Source organism: Pan paniscus, chromosome 14 (genome assembly GCF_029289425.2).
Source record: "Pan paniscus chromosome 14, NHGRI_mPanPan1-v2.0_pri, whole genome shotgun sequence".
In the NCBI taxonomy this organism is placed as follows: domain Eukaryota; kingdom Metazoa; phylum Chordata; class Mammalia; order Primates; family Hominidae; genus Pan; species Pan paniscus.
The window spans coordinates 102,552,671-102,572,053 of NC_073263.2; the positions used below are offsets into that span (position 1 = coordinate 102,552,671).

At 43.2% G+C, this 19,383-nt stretch overlaps 1 long non-coding RNA gene across 1 annotated transcript in view; it reads left to right on the forward strand.

The window, feature by feature from the left end:
• The window catches only part of LOC134728811 (uncharacterized), a 35,079-nt gene extending 20,102 nt beyond the window's left edge, over positions 1-14,977 (forward strand). Inside the window, exon 3 of the long non-coding RNA XR_010109644.1 lies at positions 14,892-14,977. This is a non-coding gene — a long non-coding RNA (uncharacterized LOC134728811). The remainder of the gene's footprint in view (positions 1-14,891) is intronic.
• Positions 14,978-19,383: the final 4,406 nt, after the last annotated feature.

Below are 19,383 nucleotides of genomic sequence, written 5' to 3' on the forward strand. Positions count from 1 at the left end.
GCACTCAAACCACAAGACACAGTCCTTCCTGCTCTTCCTTCCCCTTTCCAAAGGCAAAGGAGCCTCACCCTGAAGTCCCTGCCACCACAGGTCACAGGGAGTAGTGCCAGACTACTGCCGATGATCCCTTAAGACCCAAGAGCTCTTCAGTCAGCTTGTGGTGAATGCTGCCTGGCCTGGGACTCACCCTTCAGGGTAGTGGGCTCCCTTCTGGACACAGGCAGGTCCAGAAATGCCATCCAAGAGTCAAGTTCTGGAATAAGGGACCCCAGGAGCCCACTTGGTGCTCTACCCTTCTGTGGCCAAACCAGCACCTAAGGTGAAGGACAAAGTCCCCTTTACTTTTCCTTCTGCTTTTCTCAAGCAGAAGGACTCTCTTACTAGAGCTACCATAGCTGGGAATGTGTCGAGTCTCACCTGAAGCCAGCAAGTCTCAGAGGCTCACCAAGGCCCTCAACATAGTTCCTGGGTATTGCTGCTGTTTATTCAGGGCCCACGGGCTCTTCAGTTAGAAGGTGTTGAGTGCTGGCAGGACTGAGTTCTTCCCTTCAAGACAGCAGGTTCCCTTCTGGCCCGGGATGTGTCTAGAAATGTCATCCAGGCGCCAGGTCCTGGATCAAAGCCCTCTCAACTGTGACTGTTATCCTATCCTGCTGTGGCTTAGCTGGTATCTAAGATACAAGACAAAGTCCTCCCCACCCTTCCCTCTCCTCTCCTCAAGCAGAAGGAAGGGGTCTCTTTTGGAGCCACAAGCTGTGCAGCCTGGGGTTAGGGGAGGGGCAATGCCAGTACTCCCTTGTCTTCCCCAGCTTGTGTCTCAGTATGTCGCACATCCCCAGTCCACTGTCTCTGGGCCTGGTTCAGCAGTAGCTCTTGCCTAAGAGTTGCAGTTCCTGTGGCCTAGACTGCTTTTCAAGTTTACTTGGAGACACAGAGCGCTGTAGCCCTCGGTGGTGAGGTTTGCAGAAACTCAAGTTTGCACGGCTGGGATCTGTGATCCTTTCTGGCTAGGGCTGGTTTAAATGTTCCCTCTGTGGGTGAGAGTGAGCTGAGTTAGGTCCTTTCGGTTTTCCTTTCTGCTCTAACAGGACAGCACTGAGTTCAGTGCTTCACAATTGCTGTGCTCTCCCTCCTCTAGTGCCTAGAGATGCTCTCCACACCACATCACAACGGTTTTTCCTGCCTCTGAAGTTAAAACCAGGTACTATGAGGGCTCACCTGATTTTTGGTTCTGATGAAGGTTGTGTGTGTGTATGTGTGTGTGTGTGTGTGTAAATTGGTGTCCTTGAAGGGAGGATGATGGGTGGAGTCTTCTATTTTGCCATCTTGCTCCACCTCCACCTCACCTGAGGCCTTTTACCTCTCTCTGAGGACCCACCTGATGCATAATGCTGGTAACAGGTATTCATTTGGGAGAAGGTGTTGCAGTGATCTTCCCTTTTGCATAAGAATTTTGGAGGGGTCCTGAGATACTTTAATTAATTGAAGAATAATCCCAAATGTTCTCCAGGAAAGTTTATGTTGTTTTGTTTATGCTGGTGGTTTACCTTAACCCAGAAAAGTTGCTGTGATCCAAAAAGGAGCAAGTTAAAGAGAGGAATGAAACAGGAATTCAGGATGAAAAAATGAGAAATCTTTCCAATGGTTGTTGTTTTGTTTATGATGAATGCCACAGATATCAGACATTCTTATGCAGAAGTGAGTTTAAAAGATCCAAAGCATTTCCACCGTTTTCTGTTTAAAGAGCAGCAACAAGAATCACACATGTTCCAACATGCAGTTTAGAGAGGCTAGAGGCACAGATATGGACAGACGTCCCTGCTCCTAACAGCTCTCTAAGGTCTGGTGGAGGATTCAGACACATGACCTGGCCTGGAGGATTGAGCTTCTGGATTGTCTGTAAGCTAGGCAATCCACTATTTAGTCTTTAGTACTGTAATAGAGGTCTCAGTAAGTGTGTACCTTGTTTGCCTACTTTATATATTTTTATTTTGTGCGATACCAAATATTGTGGAAGGATTTCAGGTAGGAATTTTGAGTGTTGTTTTTGCATCAATTTATAAAGATGACGGTCTCTGAGCTTTGCAGGCAGTATGTCTATACCTTGTTGATTCATGTGCCTAGCTACAGGTCACCACACTCTATACACTCTTGAGTTTGCTCTGGAGAAATCTCAATGAGCCACCTGCAACATAACCTGCTTTGTGGCTGGGTTCCTTAAAATCCAATATATTCTGAAGGATGTGATCAATAAGCAGATGGCTCAAGCCCATACACATGCCAAGAAATGAGGCATCTAATTAACAGTTAGACAAGGGTGTGAGGGAATTGCAGAGGGGAGTGGAGGCCCTGCCTGGGCTGGGAGACCTCGGGATGGGAGAATCAGGGCTGGTTGTGTGACGTGTCGACACATAGTGGCTGTTGGAAGTGTGAACACAGTCGGGACCTTCAGGCTGTGCTCATTAGGGCTTTGCAAAATTCCCAATTATCTCTTGACCTGGCCCTAAGCAAGGCCCCTTTCCATTGCCCTGGAAAAAAAGAGTGAGTGAGTCAAAAAGGACACCTGATTTGACACGCTACATGGGTTTGGTTCTGAAGCTAGGCTAGTAGAACACAGAAATGAGGCATTCTTGTGCAACCAGTGATGACTACAGGAAGGATAAGTACCAGGAGCATCCGGTGTCACAGAGGCAAGGGCGGGCTTTTTGAGATGGCTGTATGGTGCCCCAAACAAAGGCCAGAAAGAGACGATTTGTGAGAAGAGACCAACGCACCCCTTGCAAAGAATTCATAAGCAATGTTTCAGTTAAACTGCAAATCTCATGGATGGTGTCAAAAGAGTGAGGACTCCTTTCCGTACACGTCTCTCATCTCAAACAGGAACAGAAAGAGGCTTTCTCTCTGTGTGTTGGAGAACCCACCACTAAGTGCTCCCTGGTGTCAGAGAAGGGAATTGGGCTCAGTGTGACAGCTTTCCCTGCTATATGTGAAATACATTATCAATCTGTTGTCAGCCTGATGCTCCCTAGCTGACTGTTTTGTTGTTGCGCTTCCAGTGTTACCCTGGGTTGGTCCCTACGTGATGTTTCTAATATAAAATATGCAGATTGTGAAAGAGAAGACAATGCTTCGAGTCTGATCTATCCTAAGATGAATGTGCTAATGCTCCCAAGACCCATAAGGCAGAGGAGGTCAAGAAGGTGCCTTGTGGTAGGCGATGCATCTTCAAATTCATTGACACAGGCTCATGAATTCAGATTAGCACTTGACCACAAATACACATGTTAAAACAAAGTCACATTAAACATCTCTCTTCCTCAATCTCCTTTCCCAGCTTCCTTGCAGAGAAGAAATGCAAGAAGGTGAGTGAATAAAATCAGAATTATTTGCTTTTTATTCTGAGGACAAAAGACAACTGGTTGGATTCCATGGGCAGACAGTGATCTAAGGTTATAGTAACCAACAACTATGACTAAGAAAGTGATAGTCATTGTGATAGTTAATTTTACATGTCCATTTGGCTAGGCTATGGTGCCCAATTGTTTTATCAAATGCTAGCTGGATGTTGCTGTGAAGGTGATTAACATTTAAATCCATAAGCTTTGAGTAAAGTTGATTACTGTCCATAATGTGAGTGGCCCTCATCCAGTTAGTTGAAGGACTTACGAGAATGATTGAGGTTTCTGGAAGAAGAAATTCTGCCTCAAGACTTTTAACATAGAGACTCTCAGCCTGCAGATTTTGGACTCAAGACTGCAACATCATCTTGTGCCTGAAATTCCAGTAGGCTGCCTTGCCCTACAGATTTTGGACTTGTCATCATCCCCCATAATGACATGAGTCAATTCCTTAACATAAATCTCTCCTATATATCCTACTGGCTCTGTTTTTCTGGATAACCCTGATTAACACAATCATTCTGTCTATTGTAGATGATCTGTCCTCCTTGACCACACTCATTGGCCAACACTAGCCTTATTACCTGCAAACATGAGATAGCATGATCTATTGCCCAGAAAAGAGGATAGAATAGAGGCTATTTTTTTCCCTCCCATCTCCCTGTTCCCCTGTCCTCTATCCTTATCTTAATCTTTCCAACCTACTATTATGCTCCAAGAGTGTTACCTACTTTTATTATTTTCTGTCTTCAAAGTTAAAGAGTGCCTGAAAGTATGCAGATAATTCAAACAAAAAAGCAACATTTCCCTGTGTAATTATTCGCTCAACTCTTTGCCTTGGTGTAATTTATGTGCTCAACATTTTTCCTTGGAATCTTAGCTAAAGAAGACTTTTCTGGGGACTGGGCGTGGTGGCTGAAGCCTGTAATCCCAGCACTTTGGGAGGCCGAGGTGGGCGGATCACAAGGTCAGGAGATCAAGACCATCCTGGCTAACACGATGAAACCCCATCTCTACTAAAAATACAAAAAAATTAGCCAGGTATGGTGGCGGACACCTGTAGTCCCAGCTATTCGGGAGGCTGAGGCAGGAGAATGGCGTGAACCCAGGAGGCAGAGCTTGCAGTGAGCCAAGATCGCATCATTGCACTCCAGCCTGGGCGACAGAGCAAGACTCTGTCTCAAAAAAAAAAAAAAGAACACTTCTGGAAACTGTTTTTCCTGGCAGTCCTTGGTCAAGTTGCTAATTTAATATTTTAGATGGTTTTGACATGGTTTAGAATGCAAAAGTATCATCTTTTAATATGTATTTGTTTGCAGAGAACCCATGGGCCTTAGTTCATTTCTGCACCCACAGAGAGGTTTAATCTCATTTAAATGCTAAACATCTCAGTGGTCAGGCATTAGGAACACTGCTAGGAAGGCTGCAACAAAACAAGTGTTTCCACTTAGTGTTATTTGGGGGTTACCATCCACATCATACAGGAAATGGAGTGACAAATACCAATTTGAGAAAGGAACACAATGAAACTACATAATTCCTCTTGTAGGTTAGTTGATCTGTAACCAAGCCTTAAAAATTGACATTGACATTGAACCACTGCCCGTGAAGGGAGAATGAGAAATAACCTCAAATCTGCCTCTAAAGAAACCATCCATAGCTTAATTCAAGAGTTGGGACACCAGCTCTCTAGCATTCAAATGGAATTTAGGTATTTACTAGGCATACTGTGGGGGATTTTTAAGTTGAATGGGTGACATAGAGCATTGGGGCAAAATAATAGAATACAGTTGCTGGTTTCAATGACAGCATGGGTCTTTTCCACCAAGAGACTACAGTACAAAATTTAAATCAGGTAAACTGGTCCAATGTAGAGAGCAGGCAGTCAGGGAAGCATAATTTAAGGGTGGCATTGAAATGGTTTTGCCACTTCAATTTGGTCACTAGCTTTTGGGATCAGAGTATAGTGTCAATGAAGAGAGTCAAATTCTGTAAAATATTTGAAGAGATTTATTCTGAGCCAAATATGAGTGACCATGGCTCATGACAGCCCTCAGGAGACCCTGAGAACATGTTCCCAAGGTAGTTGGGGCACAGCTTGGTTTTATACACTTTAGGGAGACACAAGACATCAATCAAATACATTTAAGATATACATTGGTTCGATTCAGAAAGGTGGTACAACCTGAAGTGGCAGGGGGGTGGTGGCGGGGCAGCTTCCAAGTTATAGGTAGATTTAAACATTTTCTGATTGGCAATTGGTTGAAAGACTTACTATCAATAAAGAAATGTCTGAGTTATGATAAAATGTTGCTGAGATCAAAGTTTTATCATGCAGATGAAGCTTCCAGGTAGCAGGCTCCAGAGAGAATAGATTGTAAATGTTTCTTATCAGACTTAAGGTCTGTGTTGATGTTACATGCTGGTCAGCTCTTCCTGAATTCCAAAAGGGAGGTGGTATAACGAGGTATGTCTAACCTCTCTAAGAGCTCCCTCTTAGAAACAAACAGACAAAACACACAACAAAAACCACACTTGTAAACCCATCGTCCCATCTCTCCACAGCTTGACTTCTTTTCATAATCCAGATTTGGCTTAGGGATCCAAGAGTCTTGAAAATATTTCCCATGCATTTATTCTGAAATTTGCCAAGGGTAATTTGACTCCTCCCTTTGGGTTTTGTGTTTATGGTGCCTGAGATTTCAAATTTGACATTGTTAATTTTGTTCCCCACCTCCAATCAGCCTTGCCCACCTCAACAAATGTCCACTTCATTCTTCCAGTGGGGGTCACTCTGGACTTTGTTCTTTCTCTCAAATTGTCAGTCAACAACTCTGTCGGCCCTGCCTTTGAAATAAATTCATCTAGGATCCTGCCCCTCTTCACCACTGCCACCACCATGCTGGCTAAAGCCACTGTTATTTCTCATAGGTTAGGACAACACCTTCTGTCTGGTGTTGCCTCTACTGTCTAGTCTCCACACATAGCCAGAATACTCTTAAAACATACATCAGATACCATCATTTCTTAGCTTGCCATTCTCTAATGACGTCCCACAATTCTTACAGTAACATCTCAAAATGTGACCATGCCCTGTGTATTAGTCGTCCTCATCCTCCTCCTCCTCCTCCTCCCCTTCTTCTTCTTCTTCTTCTTCTTCTTCTTTATCATCATTAAACTTTAAGTTCTGGGATAGATGTGCAGAATATGCAGGTTTATTACATAGGTATACATGTGCCATGTGGTTTTCTGCACCCTTCAACCCATTGTCTAGGATTTGAGTGCTGCATGCATTAGGTATTTGTCCTAATGCTCTCCCTCCCCTTGTCCCCCATCCCCTGAGAGGCCCCAGTGTGTGATGTTCCCCTCTCTGTGTCCATGTGTTCTCATTGTTCAACTCTCACTTATGAGTGAAAACATGTGGTGTTTGGTTTTCTGTTCCTGTGTTAGTTTGCTGAGAATAATGGTTTCCAGATTCATCCATGTCCCTGCAAAGGACATGAATTCATTCTTTTTTATGGCTGCATAGTATTCCGTGGTGTATATGTGCCATATTTTCTATATCCAGTCTATCATTGATGGGCATTTGGGTTGGTTCCAAGCCTTTGCTATTGTGAATAGCACTGCAATAAACATACATGTGCATGTATCTTTACAGTAGAATGATTTATCATCCTTTGGGTGTTTATACCCAGTAATGGGATTGTTGGGTCAAATGGTATTTCTGGTTCTAGATCTTGAGGAATCGCCACACTGTCTTCCACAATGGCTGAACTAATTTACACTGACACAGTGTAAAAGCTTTCCTATTTCTCGACATCCTCCTCAGCATCTGTTGTTTCCTGACTTTTGATGTTTGCCATTCTAACTGGCATGAAATGGTATCTCACTGCAGTTTTGATTTGCATTTCTCTAATGACCAGTGATGAGCTTTTTTTTTCATGTTTGTAGGCTGCATAAATGTCTTCTTTAGAGAAGTGTCTGTTCATATCCTTCACCCACTTTTTGATGGGGTTGTTTTTTTCTTGTAAATTTGTTTAAGTTCCTTGTACATTCTAGATGTTAGACCTTTGTCAGATGGAGAGATTGCAAAAAAATTCTCCCATTCTGTAGGTTGCCTGTTCACTCTGATGATAGTTTCTTTTACTATGCAGAAGCTCCTTAGTTTAATTAGATCCCATTTGTCAATTTTGGCTTTTGTTGCCATTGCTTTTGGTGTTTTTGTCATGAAGTCTTTGCCCATGCCTATGTCCTGAGGGGTATTGCCTAGGTTTTCTTCTAGGGTTTTTATGGTTTTAGGTTTTATGTTTTAATCTTTAAGCAATCTTGTGTTAATTTTTGTATAAGGTGTAAGGAAGGGGTCCAGTTTCAGTTTTCTGCATATGCTTAGCCAGTGTCCCCAGCACCATTTATTAAACAGGGAATCCTCTCCCCATTGCTTATTTTTGTCAGGTTTGTTGAAGATCAGATGGTTGTAGATGTGTGGTGTTATTTCTGTGGCCTTTGTTCTGTTCCATTGGTCTATATATCTGTTTTGGTTCCAGTACTATGCTGTTTTGGTTACTGTAGCCTTGTAGTATAGTTTGAAGCCAGGGAGTGTGATGCCTCCAGCTTTGTTCTTTTTGCTTAGGATTGTCATGGCTATACAGGCTCTTTTCTGGTTCCACATAAAATTTAAAGTAGTTTTTTCTAGTTCTGTGAAGAAAATCAATGGTAGCTTGATGGGAATAGCGCTGAATCTATAAATTACTTTGGGCAGTATGGCCATTTTCACAATATTGATTCTTCCTATCCCTGAGGATGGAATGTTTTTCCATTTGTTTTTGTCCTCTCTTATTTCCTTGAGCAGTGGTTTGTAGTTCTTCTTGAAGAGGTTTTTCGTGTCCTTTGTAAGTTGTATTCCTAGGTATTTTATTTCCTTTGTAGCAATTGTGAATGGGAGTTCACTCATGATTTGGCTCTCTTTTCATCTATTATTGGTGTTTAGGAATGCTTGTGGGTTTTGCACATTGATTTTGTATCCTGAGACTTTGCTGAAGGTTCTTATCAGCTTAAGGAGATTTTGGGCAGAGATGATGGGGTTTTCTAAATATATAATCACGTCATCTGGAAATAGACAATTTGACTTCCCCTCTTCCTATTTGAATACTCTTTCTTTCTCTTGCCTGACTGCCCTAGCCAGAACTTCCAATACTATGTTGAGTAGGAGTGGTGAGAGAGGGCATCCTTGTCTTGTGCCAGTTTTCAAAGGGAATGCTTCCAGCTTTTGCCTATTCAGTATGATATTGGCTGTGGGTTTGTCATAAATAGGCCTCATTATTTTGACATATGTTCCGTAAATCCCTAGTTTATTGAGTGTTTTTAGCATGAAGGGATGTTGAATTTTATTGAAGGCCTTTTCTGCATCTATTGAGATAATCATGTGGTTTTTGTCATTGGTTCTGTTTATGTGATGGATTATGTTTATTGATTTGCATATGTTTGAACCAGCTTTGTATCCCAGGGATGAAGCCGACTTGATCGTGGTGGATAAGCCTTTTGATGTGCTCTTGGATTCGGTTTGCCAGTATTTTATTGAGGATTTTTGCAGCGATGTTCATCAGGGATATTGGCTTGAAATTTTATTTTTTGTTGTGTCTCTGCTAGGTTTTGGTATCAGGATGATGCTGGCCTTATAAAATTAGGGAGGATTCCCTGTTTTCCTATTGTTTGGAATAGCTTCAGGAGGAATCAGACCAACTCCTCTTTGTACCTCTGGTAGAATTTGGCTGTGAATCCATCTGGTCCTGGGCTTTTTTTGGTTGGTAGGCTATTAATTACTGCCTCAATTTCAGAACTTGTTATTAGTGTATATGGGGATTCAACTTCTTCCTGGGTTAGTCTTGGGAGGGTGTATGTATCCAAGAATTTATCCATTTCTTCTACATTTTCTAGTTTATTTGCATAGAGGTTTTCATAGCAGTCTCTGATGGTAGTTTTTATTTCTGTGGGATCAGTGGTGATATTCCCTTTATCATTTTTTTATTGTGTCTATTTAATTCTTCTCTCTTTTCTTCTTTATTAGTCTGGCTAGCAGTCTATCTATTTTGTTAATCTTTTCAAAAAACCAGCTCCTGGATTCATTGATTTTTTGAAGGGTTTTTCGTGTCTCTATCTCCTTCAGTTCTGCTGTTAGTGTGTTGGTTTTAGATCTTTGCTGCTTTCTGATGTGGGCATTATAGTGCTATAAATTTCCCTCTTAACACTGCTTTAGCTGTGTCCCACAGATTCTGGCATGTTGTGTCTTTATTCTCATTGGTTTCAAAGAACTTATTTATTTCTGCCTCAATTTTGTTATTTACCCAGTAGTCATTCAGGAGCAGGTTGTTCAGTTTCCATGTAGTTGTGTGGTTTTGAATGAGTTTCTTAATCCTGAGTTCTAATTTGATTGCACTATGGTCTGAGAGACTGTTTGTTACGATTTCCATTCTTTTGCAATTGCTGAGGAGTGTTTTACTTTCAATTATGTGGTCAATTTTAGAATAACTGCTATGTGGTGCTGAGAAGAATGTATATTCTATTGATTTGGGGTGGAGAGTTCTGTAGATGTCTATTAGGTCTGCTTGGTCCAGAGCTGAGTTTAAGTCCTGAATATCCTTGTTAATTTTCTGTCTCATTGTTCTGCCTAATATTGACAGTGGGGTGTTAAAGTCTTCTACTATTATTGTGTTGGGGTCTAAGTCTCTTTGTAGGTCTCTAAGAACTTGCTTTATGAATCTGGGTGCTCCTGTATTGGGTACATATATATTTAGGATAGTTAGCTCTTCTTGTTGCATTGATCCCTTTACCGTTATGTAATGCCCTTCTTTGTCTTTTTTTCATCTTTGTTGGTTTAAAGTCTGTTTTATCAGAGACTAGGATTGCAACACCTGCTGTTTTTTATTTATTTATTTATTTATTTTTATTTTTTTAGCTTTCCATTTGCTTGGTAACTATTCCTCCATCTCTTTATTTTGAGCGTATGTGTGTCTTTACATGTGAGTTGGGTCTCCTAAATACAGCACACCAATGGGTCTTGACTCTATCCAATTTGCCAGTCTGTGTCTTTTAATTGGGGCATTTAGTCCATTTACTTAAAGGTTAATATCATTATGTGTGAATTTGATCCTGTCATCACGACGCTAGCTGTTTATTTTGCACATTAGTTGATGCAGTTTCTTCATAGTGTCAATGGTCTTTACATTTCAGTTTGTTTTTGCAGTGGCTGGTACCAGTTTTTTCTTTCCATATTTAGTGCTTCCTTCAGGAACTCTTGTAAGGCAGGCCTGGTGTTGACAAAATCCCTCAGCATTTGCTTGTCTATAAAGGATTTTTTTCTCCTTCACTTATGAAGCTTAGTTTGGCTGGATATAAAATTATGGGTCGAAAATTCTTTTCTTTAAGAATGTTGAATATTGGCCCCCACTCTCTTCTGGCTTGTAGGGTTTCTGCAGAGAGATCCACTGTTAGTCTAATGGGCTTCCCTTTGTAGGTAACCTGACCTTTCTCTCTGGCTGTGCTTAACACTTTTTCCTTCTTTTCAACCTTGGAAAATCTGATGATTATGTGTCTTGGGGTTGCTCTTCTTGAGGAGTATCTTTGAGGTGTTCTCTATATTTCCTGAATTTGAATGTTGACCTGTCTTGTTAGGCTGTGGAAGTTCTCTTGGAAAATATCCTGAAGTAAGTTTCTTGGAAAATATCCTGAAGTATGTTTGGAAAATATCCTGAAGTATACTTTCCAACTTGGTTCCGTTCTCCCCATCACTTTCAGGTACACTAATCAATCATAGGTCTTTTCACATAGTCCCATATTTCTTGGAGGCTTTATTTGTTCCTTTTCATTCTTTTTTCTCTAATCTTGTCTTCACGCTTTATTTCATTAAGCTGATCTTCAATCTCTGATATCCTTTCTTCTGCTTGATCGATTTGGCTATTGATACTTGTGTATGCCTTACGAAGTTCTCATGCTGTGTTTTTCAGCTCCATCAGATCATTTATGTTCTTCTCTAAACTGCTTATTCTAGTTAGCAATTCCTCTAACCTTTTATCAAGGTTCTTAGCTTCCTTGCATTGGTTTAGAACATGCTCCTTTAGCTCAGAGGAGTTTGGTATTACCCACCTTCTGAAGCCTGCTTCTGTCAATTTGTCAAACTCATTCTCCATCCAGTTTTGTGCCCTTGCTGGAGAGGAGTTGCAATCATTTGGAGGAGAAGAGGCATTCTGTTTTTTGGAATTTTCAACATTTTTGCACTGTTTTTTCCTCATCTTCGTGGATTTATCTACCTTTGATCTTTGATACCAATGACCTTTGGGTGGGGTTTTTCTGTGGGCATCTTTTTTGTTGATGTTGATGTTATTGCTTTCTGTTTGTTAGTTTTCCTTCTAACAGTCAGGCCCCTCTTCTGCAGGTCTGCTGGAGTTTGCTGGAGGTCCACTCCAGACCCTGTTTGCCTGGGTATCACCAGTGGAGGCTGCAGAACAGCAAAGATTGCTGCCTGCTCCTTCCTTTGGTAGCTTTGTCCTGGAGTGGCACCTGCCAGAAGTCAGCTGGAGCTCTTCTGTATGAGGTGTCTGTTGAACCCTGCTGGAAGGTGTCTCCCTGTCAGGAGGCATGAGGGTCAGGGACCCCCTTAAGGAGACAGTCTGTCTCTTAGCAGAGCTTGGACACTGTGCTGGGAGATCCGCTGCTCTCTTCAGAGCTGGCAGGCAGAACGTTTAAGTCTGCTGAAGCTGGATCCACAGCCGCCCCTTCCCCCAGGTGCTCTGTCCCAGGCAGATGGGAATTTTACCTACCAGCCCCTGACTGGGGCTGCTGCCTTTCTTTCAGAGATGCCCTGCCCAGAGAGGAGGAATCTAGAGAGGCAGTCTGGCCCCAGGTACTTTGCCATGCTGTGGTGAGTTCTGCAGTCAGAGTTAACACTGTAAGGGGAAAAGCACCTACTCAAGCCTCAGTAATGGTGGACGCCCCTCTCCCAACAAGCTCAATTGTCCCAGGTTGACTTCATACTGCTGTGCTGGCAGCGAGAATTTCAAGCCAGTGGATTTTAGCTTGCTGGACTTTGTGGGAATGGGACCCGCTGGGCAAGAAGACTTGGCTTCCTGGCTTCAGCCCCCTTTCCAGAGGAGTGAATGGTTCTGTCTCACTGGGGTTCCAGGCACTGCTGGTGTATGAAAAAAAACTCCTGCAGCTGTTTATCTGCCCAGACAGTTGCCTAGTTTTGTGCTTGAAACCCAGGGCCCTGGCGGTGTAGGCACACGAGGGAATCTCCTGGTCTGTGGGTGGCAAAAACCATGGAAAAAGCATAGTATCTGGGCTGGATAGCACAGTCCCTCACAGTAGAGTCCCTCAGGGCTTCCCTTGGCTAGGAGAGGGAGGTCCACGACCCCTTGCACTTCCTGGGTGAGGCAATACCCCACCCTGCTTCTGTTCCCCCTCCATGGGCTGCACCCACTGTCTAACCAGTCCCAATGAGATAAACCGGGCACCTCAGTTGGAAATGCAATAATCACCCACCTTCTGCATTAGTCTTGCTGGGAGCTGCAGACTGAAGCTGTTCCTATTCAGCCATCTTGCCAACTCTCTTGTATTAGTTTTCTATTCTGCCATAACGAATTGTCTCCATCTTAGCAGCTGAAAACAACACCCATTTATCAACTCACAGTTCTGCAGGTCAGAGTCTCGTAGGCTTGGCTAGTTTCTCTGTCCTGAGTCTCATCAGATTGACAGCAAGGGGCTAACAAGGCTGTATTCCCTTTTGAAAATTTTGGAGACGGATGTGTGTCTTTGTTCATTCAGGTTATTCACTGAATTCAGTTCCTGTGGTTGTAGCAATGAGATCTCCGTTTCCTTTCTGGCAGTCAGCCCAGGGTAGCCTTTGCTCCTAGATGCTGCTTGCATCCCTCAATCTTTCCAGGTGGCCCCTCCACCCACAGCAGGTAGGGTCCAGGTCCCTCTCTTGCTTTAGATCTTTCCTCCTTACTCTTCTCACTCCAGCCACATTTCTCTCACTCCAGCCAGAGACATTTCTCTAATTTTAGATGGGTTCCACTCCCTGGTTTAAGGTCTGCTATCTTAATTGCATCTGCCAAATCTCATCATAGCAGTACCAAGGTTAATATTTGATTGAATTACTGGGAGATAGGAATAGTGAGGGACTACCACAGCCTAGGAAGTCTTGAATGATATGATTCCTGTGACATCTCTGACTTCATGTCATCCCTCTTTCCCTTTTAATATCTAGACTCCAAGTCAGTATGGCCTCCTTGCTGTTTTCTCCAATTGACCAAACCTATATCCACTTGAGGGCCTTGACACCTCACATTTCCTCTGCCAGAACACCCTTGCCCGAGGCCTTTCCATGGCCCACTCTCTCACTAAGTTGGATGAGTCCTCTGGGAAGCAGACTCCAAGGCAGTATTAGGAGAGCTCAAGATTTATTGGGGGTAAGGCCTGTGAAAGATAAAGGAGAGAAGGGACAGGAGTGGGAAGGCTGGGCCTTCAGACCACAGTGCAGGTCTGACATCCTTGCAGGGATAGGAGGGGATAGGAGGATTGGATGAAGAGCCTCAGATTTCCATGCATACTGCACTGAGAAAGTGTCAGCCAGCCCAGCAGGGAGCTTTTGCCACAGAGATTGCCTGTGGAAGGGTTCCACGCTGCCCGGGAAATGGCAAGCCTTTGTATCATTGTGCTCCGTCATTGGCTGAGGATCATCCAGGAAGCATGTGACCTCCACTCAAAAGCTGAGGGAGAAACAACCAAATGTCCATCAACAGATGAGTGGATGGACAAAACGTAGTATGCACATTCAGTGGAATATTATCCAGCCATGAAAAGGAATGAAGTATTGACACACACTACCACATGGATGAACATTGAAAACACTGTGCTCAGTGAAATAAAACAGTCACAAAAGGACAAATATTGTATGCTTCTACTTATGGTAAATATTTAGAACAGGTAAATCCATAGAGACAGAATATAGATTAGAAGGTCCAAGGCTTGCAGAAGGAAGAAATGAGGAGTTATCATTTAACGGGTACAGTTTCTGTTTGAGGTGTTAACAATTTTTGAAACTGGATAGTGGTGGTGATAGTTGCACAGAATTGTGAATATAATTAACACCACTTTAAAATCTTAAAAATGGTTGAAGTGGCAAATTTTATGCTAAATACATTTTACTACAGTAAAAAAGCAAAACAAAACAAAAAAACAGACCGAGGCAGATCCTGAAAGCACCAGCAGCTAGAAGCTGTCAGCAAATAGCACCTTTTGTGGGAAGCACATCTCCATGGCTGCCATGCTCACTGCCTCGGGTCTCTGCTGAAATGGCAACTGAGCAGTGAGTCCCTTAATGACTAAATTACATCCAAGAGGAAGGCCTATCCTTCTCAGTCAAGTTAATTTTTCTCCATTACACTTAAAGCCTTCTGACTTATATATTTACCTGTTTATTTTCTGCTTCCCCAATAGACCATAAACACCATGAGATTAGAGCATCCATCTGTAGACTCACAGAGCAAGAAGCGTGACTGCCCCAATCTCGAATGGATGAGTAAGTAAGTGAACTACCTGATGATTCATTCATCGGACAATAGTCGATCTCAGGCAATTACAGTGTGTCTTGTGTTATTTAGACTTTCCACTGATAAATTACTATAGGCAGAGTTCAGACAGTTCTTCCTAATTAGAGAATAACCTGTCTTTTGGAAAGCTACTTTGTTTTTTTTCCCCTGTGAATTGAATTCTCAGAGGATCATCACAGGAAAGGAGATCTCTCTGGTGTAACTTTTGTACTGAATCTGCACTGGACATTGCTGAGCTCTGTCCTGATGGAAGAAGAATGTCCTGAGAATCAGGAAGCGTGCGGCATGTTCAGGCTGGATGTGACTTCTGTTCAGGAATGTAGGGGGTGCAATAAGAAGATGGTGTGTCAGAAACAAGAGTTGGCACAGATGAAAGGTCTGTTGGAAAGGGTTGGAAGAGAGAGAGCATCTGTGTTTGAAGCCAAGGAGGAAGGAGGGCAGATAGAATGGTTCACGTTGGAGGGAAAGAGAGAGACTGAAAGCACTTTTCTGCCTACAGAATTTTTTTTAATAGGAAGCCATGACCTTGAGCATGGTTGGAGAGAAGTCTGGGGACTATTGAGGTGCTTAGATGATATGGAAAAGATATGGTGAGACCGGGAACCAGCTAGGTCAGAGATAGGGAGTGAAGAGGTGTCAATGGTGATGGACCATAATTCTATCCAGGAAAAATTAATTGTCATTATTTATGATAAGTCCTCATTCCAGACCATTGTGGTCAGTAGATAAAGGGAGAATGTGTGTCTTTCTAGGGAACTTTTGTTTCTTTTTGCCTTAGTTTTCTTCTTCCAGCACCTCTATTCTTCTTCTTCATCCCATCCCCGCAATAAAATCTGAGCAGTTTGATGCCCACATCTCAAAATGCAACCCTAAAGTCAAAGAGAGAAGGGGTGTTCCACAGGGGGATAGCTGTTAAGAGCAGGTGAGTCTGGAGGGGCCATCCCTCTCCCATCAACTGCAAAACTCTACCTAGTAAACTCCCAACTTGTAAATTCCATTCAGCTTGCAAGATCCAGAAGTAGTACCCCCAAGCAATTATAATGTAAAAGATTAACAAGTGATCCAGGGAACTGAGAATCAAACAAAAAAGGTAAGTTAAATAAAATTTATAATTATAAGGCCTGTGGGAGAAAGCTAGGAGAGAAAGCGTATTCTGGAATTAGGTCCAGAAAATGGTCAGTGTATTTCTGTGGGTCCTGGTTCAAGAAAAGATTAACAAAGGGCAGTGTTATTTGGAAGAGCAAGTCATTGGTGCAAGATGAATGAGTCCAGTGTGGTGAGGTCCTGCAGCCCCTTTCACCTGGTAAGTCCCTGTCACATCTCCACCCTCCTTCCATGTCCCATGCTGCTACAGAAGTTCAACTTTGAGGTTGGAGAACTAGAACCACAATTTTCTTGGAAAGCTGGGGTATTGTAAACATTCACCCTGCATCTGTCTCTCCCTCCTCAATTCCATTTTGCACATTGCTCCCGGCGTGCTCCTCCTAAAGCCTGGTCTTGCATTATTACCATAATCTCCCTCCCTCCCCACCTCCATGGACTCCCCTTTTCTACTGATCACTGTCCACATGAAATGTGGGGCATTAAAGATTCTTTGTGCCCTTGACCAAGTCTCCAGTCTTGCCTTTGCACACCTATTCAGAAGACTTGGGAATTCATTGAATAGAGTCAACTGACGCTCTCCTTGATAATTTTCCTTTTATTATTCCAGGCATCATTCTGTCTGCTACTTCCCCATCTATGACAATTTAAATCCAAGTATTCCTTCTTTAATGCTTAATTCAAATGGCATCACCACCCCAAAAGCCTCCTCTGATCACCACTCCACCTTTCTATGGCAGATTTAACAATTACCTTATATCACGGGGACCCGCACATCTGTCTTGTCTCTCCTACTACAGTTTAAGCAAAAGATCATGTTGGTATGCTCGGCTCTGGCTTCTTCACAAGGCACAGCACAGTATATAGAAGATGCTGAGGAAGTTTTGATGGAAATAAAGAGATCTGTGGCTCAGGTGGAGAAGTAAGACTTGGAGAAGAAGCGAGGTTCTTTACAAGACAGAAAAGAAGGGGGAGGGGATGAATGAACATGTACAAAAACACTGAGATAAAAAAAAAGGGAGGTGGGGAAGTGCACATGAGAAAGCTGTTATCTTGTTGGGTTGCTAGTTCCCTGGGAGATAGAAACAAGAGCTTGGGAAGCATCATAGAAGAACTACTCAAGGCAGAGGTCAGAAGTGCATACAAATGTATTTCTAGAGGTGTGAAAGGAGATCTTGTGGGCTGGGGGTATATGGGGTGGACAAGATCAAGCCTGTGGTGTACCTGTGGTTATGTGGGATGAATAAGAAATAGAGGAAGAAGGAGGTGCAATGTTAGAGAGTCCTAAAGTAGAATTGGAAAGGGAGTTAGTAGAAGACAGAGACTAAACTAAAAAACTAAAATGATAAAATGATGAAAAAGCAGACAAACTGGGCAGCTTAAAACAACAGAAATGTATGTTCTCACAGTTCTTCTGGCTAGAAGTCCAGAATCAAGGTGTTGACAGGGGGCCATTCTCCCTTAGAAGCCTCTGGGAGGCGCCTTCCTGGCCTCTTGCAGCTTCTGGTAGCCCAGGTGTCCCTTGGCTCTGGGCAGCATAGCTCCGATGCCTCTGCCTTCACCGTCTCATGGCCGTCCTCCCCACATGCCTGTGTCTTCAGAGGATACCAGGTATGTTGGAGTAAGGGCTTACCCTCCTCTAGTATGACCTCCTCATAAGTAATTATATCTGCAAAGACCCTATTTCCTAATAAGGTCATATTCACAGGTACTAAGGGTTAGGACTTCAACCTATCCTTCTGGGGGTCACACTTCAACCCATAATAGTGGATGAGAAGAGACCACATGAGTGCCGTTTTCATCTTCACCTCAACTTCAACGAGGGCTGCCTGGCTTTTGGCTGGTTAAAATTTTTGGATCTGTTGAAGGACTTAGAAACAGTTCCACTGCTTACCGATATACTGAAAACCACCCATGTATAGAATGCCACTTCCTACAAGGAAACAGGCAAACACATCATTCCACTGGCTTAAAGCTGCTTTCCTGTAAGGCTTTATAACACTGGTTTTTCTTCTATGTACCCTTATCTCATTCAGCTTGGCCAAGGCACAGCCAGCCAGACACTGCTGATGTATGTTGGTCTGGAAGTACCATTAAGAATAGAGTGGGCCGGGCGCGGTGGCTCACACCTGTAATCCCAGCACTTTGGGAGGCCGAGGCGGGTGGATCACGAGGTCAGGAGATTGAGACCATCCTGGCTAACATGGGGAAACTCCGTCTCTACTAAAAATACAAAAAAATTAGCTGGGCGTGGTGGCGGGCACCTGTAGTCCCAGCTACTTGGGAGGCTGAGGCAGGAGAATGGTGTGAACCCGGGAGGTGGAGCTTGCAGTGAGCTGAGATCGTGCCACTGCACTCCAGCCTGGGTGACAGAGCAAGACTCCGTCTCAAAAAAAAAAAAAAAAAAAAAAAATAGAGTGAATAGCATTGGCCCTTCCATTCTGTCCATCCTTGTTCCCTTTGAGTCTCCTTGAAGTGCCATACAGGTCACGCATGTGTGGCCTGCTCTCTCAGGGGCTCTGAGTCAAGTAAGTATTCCACCCCATATGCTTTCTGGTGCCTTTGGAACTGACAGCACCCTCTAATTAAAGGCAGTGGGTGGCGTGATGACAGGATTAGTATCAGTGTCTGGCTTCCCTAAGGACCAGGGAACACTGTGACCCAAGTTTTCCCATCTGTGTAATGGGATTGTTCATATGTTTACATATCTAGGGGTAAAATCTAAATGGGGGTGGCGCTTAATTTCTCTGGCTTGCATATGCTCTACCTGTTTCGGGAAAATCGTAGAGAGGAGTCCTACAGGAAGTGTGTGACTGTTTCACTTCATTGAAAATATAGGGTGCTATGGCTTTAAATACATTGGTATTCTGCCCCTGGCTTCACTGCAGAATGAACAACAATGATGTTCTGCTGAACATCAATTCCAGACGTTTTAGAAAGGGCTCAGCAGTTTCGTGAGAATGAAGCTGTATTACTCAAGTGTAATGAGCCAAAAACATCTTGTTTTTATGCAGCACTAGTACAGACCCATGCCCTGGACCTGTAAGTGCCTTTTCTGTTCATTGTAGGCTTAGAGGGCACAGGGTATTCACTCAGCCTTATCAGCACAAGTGTGAAAGGAACATTCTGGCTCAGAAAATTGAGTTGAAATGAGTATCAGGGACACAGCTTTTGCCAACTAATTATGGACTGAATATTCAATCCAGGTTTGCAATGTGCTGCTACCGAGTGCCTGCCCCACCAAGAAAAGGGTTTAAAAATGGTCAACTCAGAGTAAA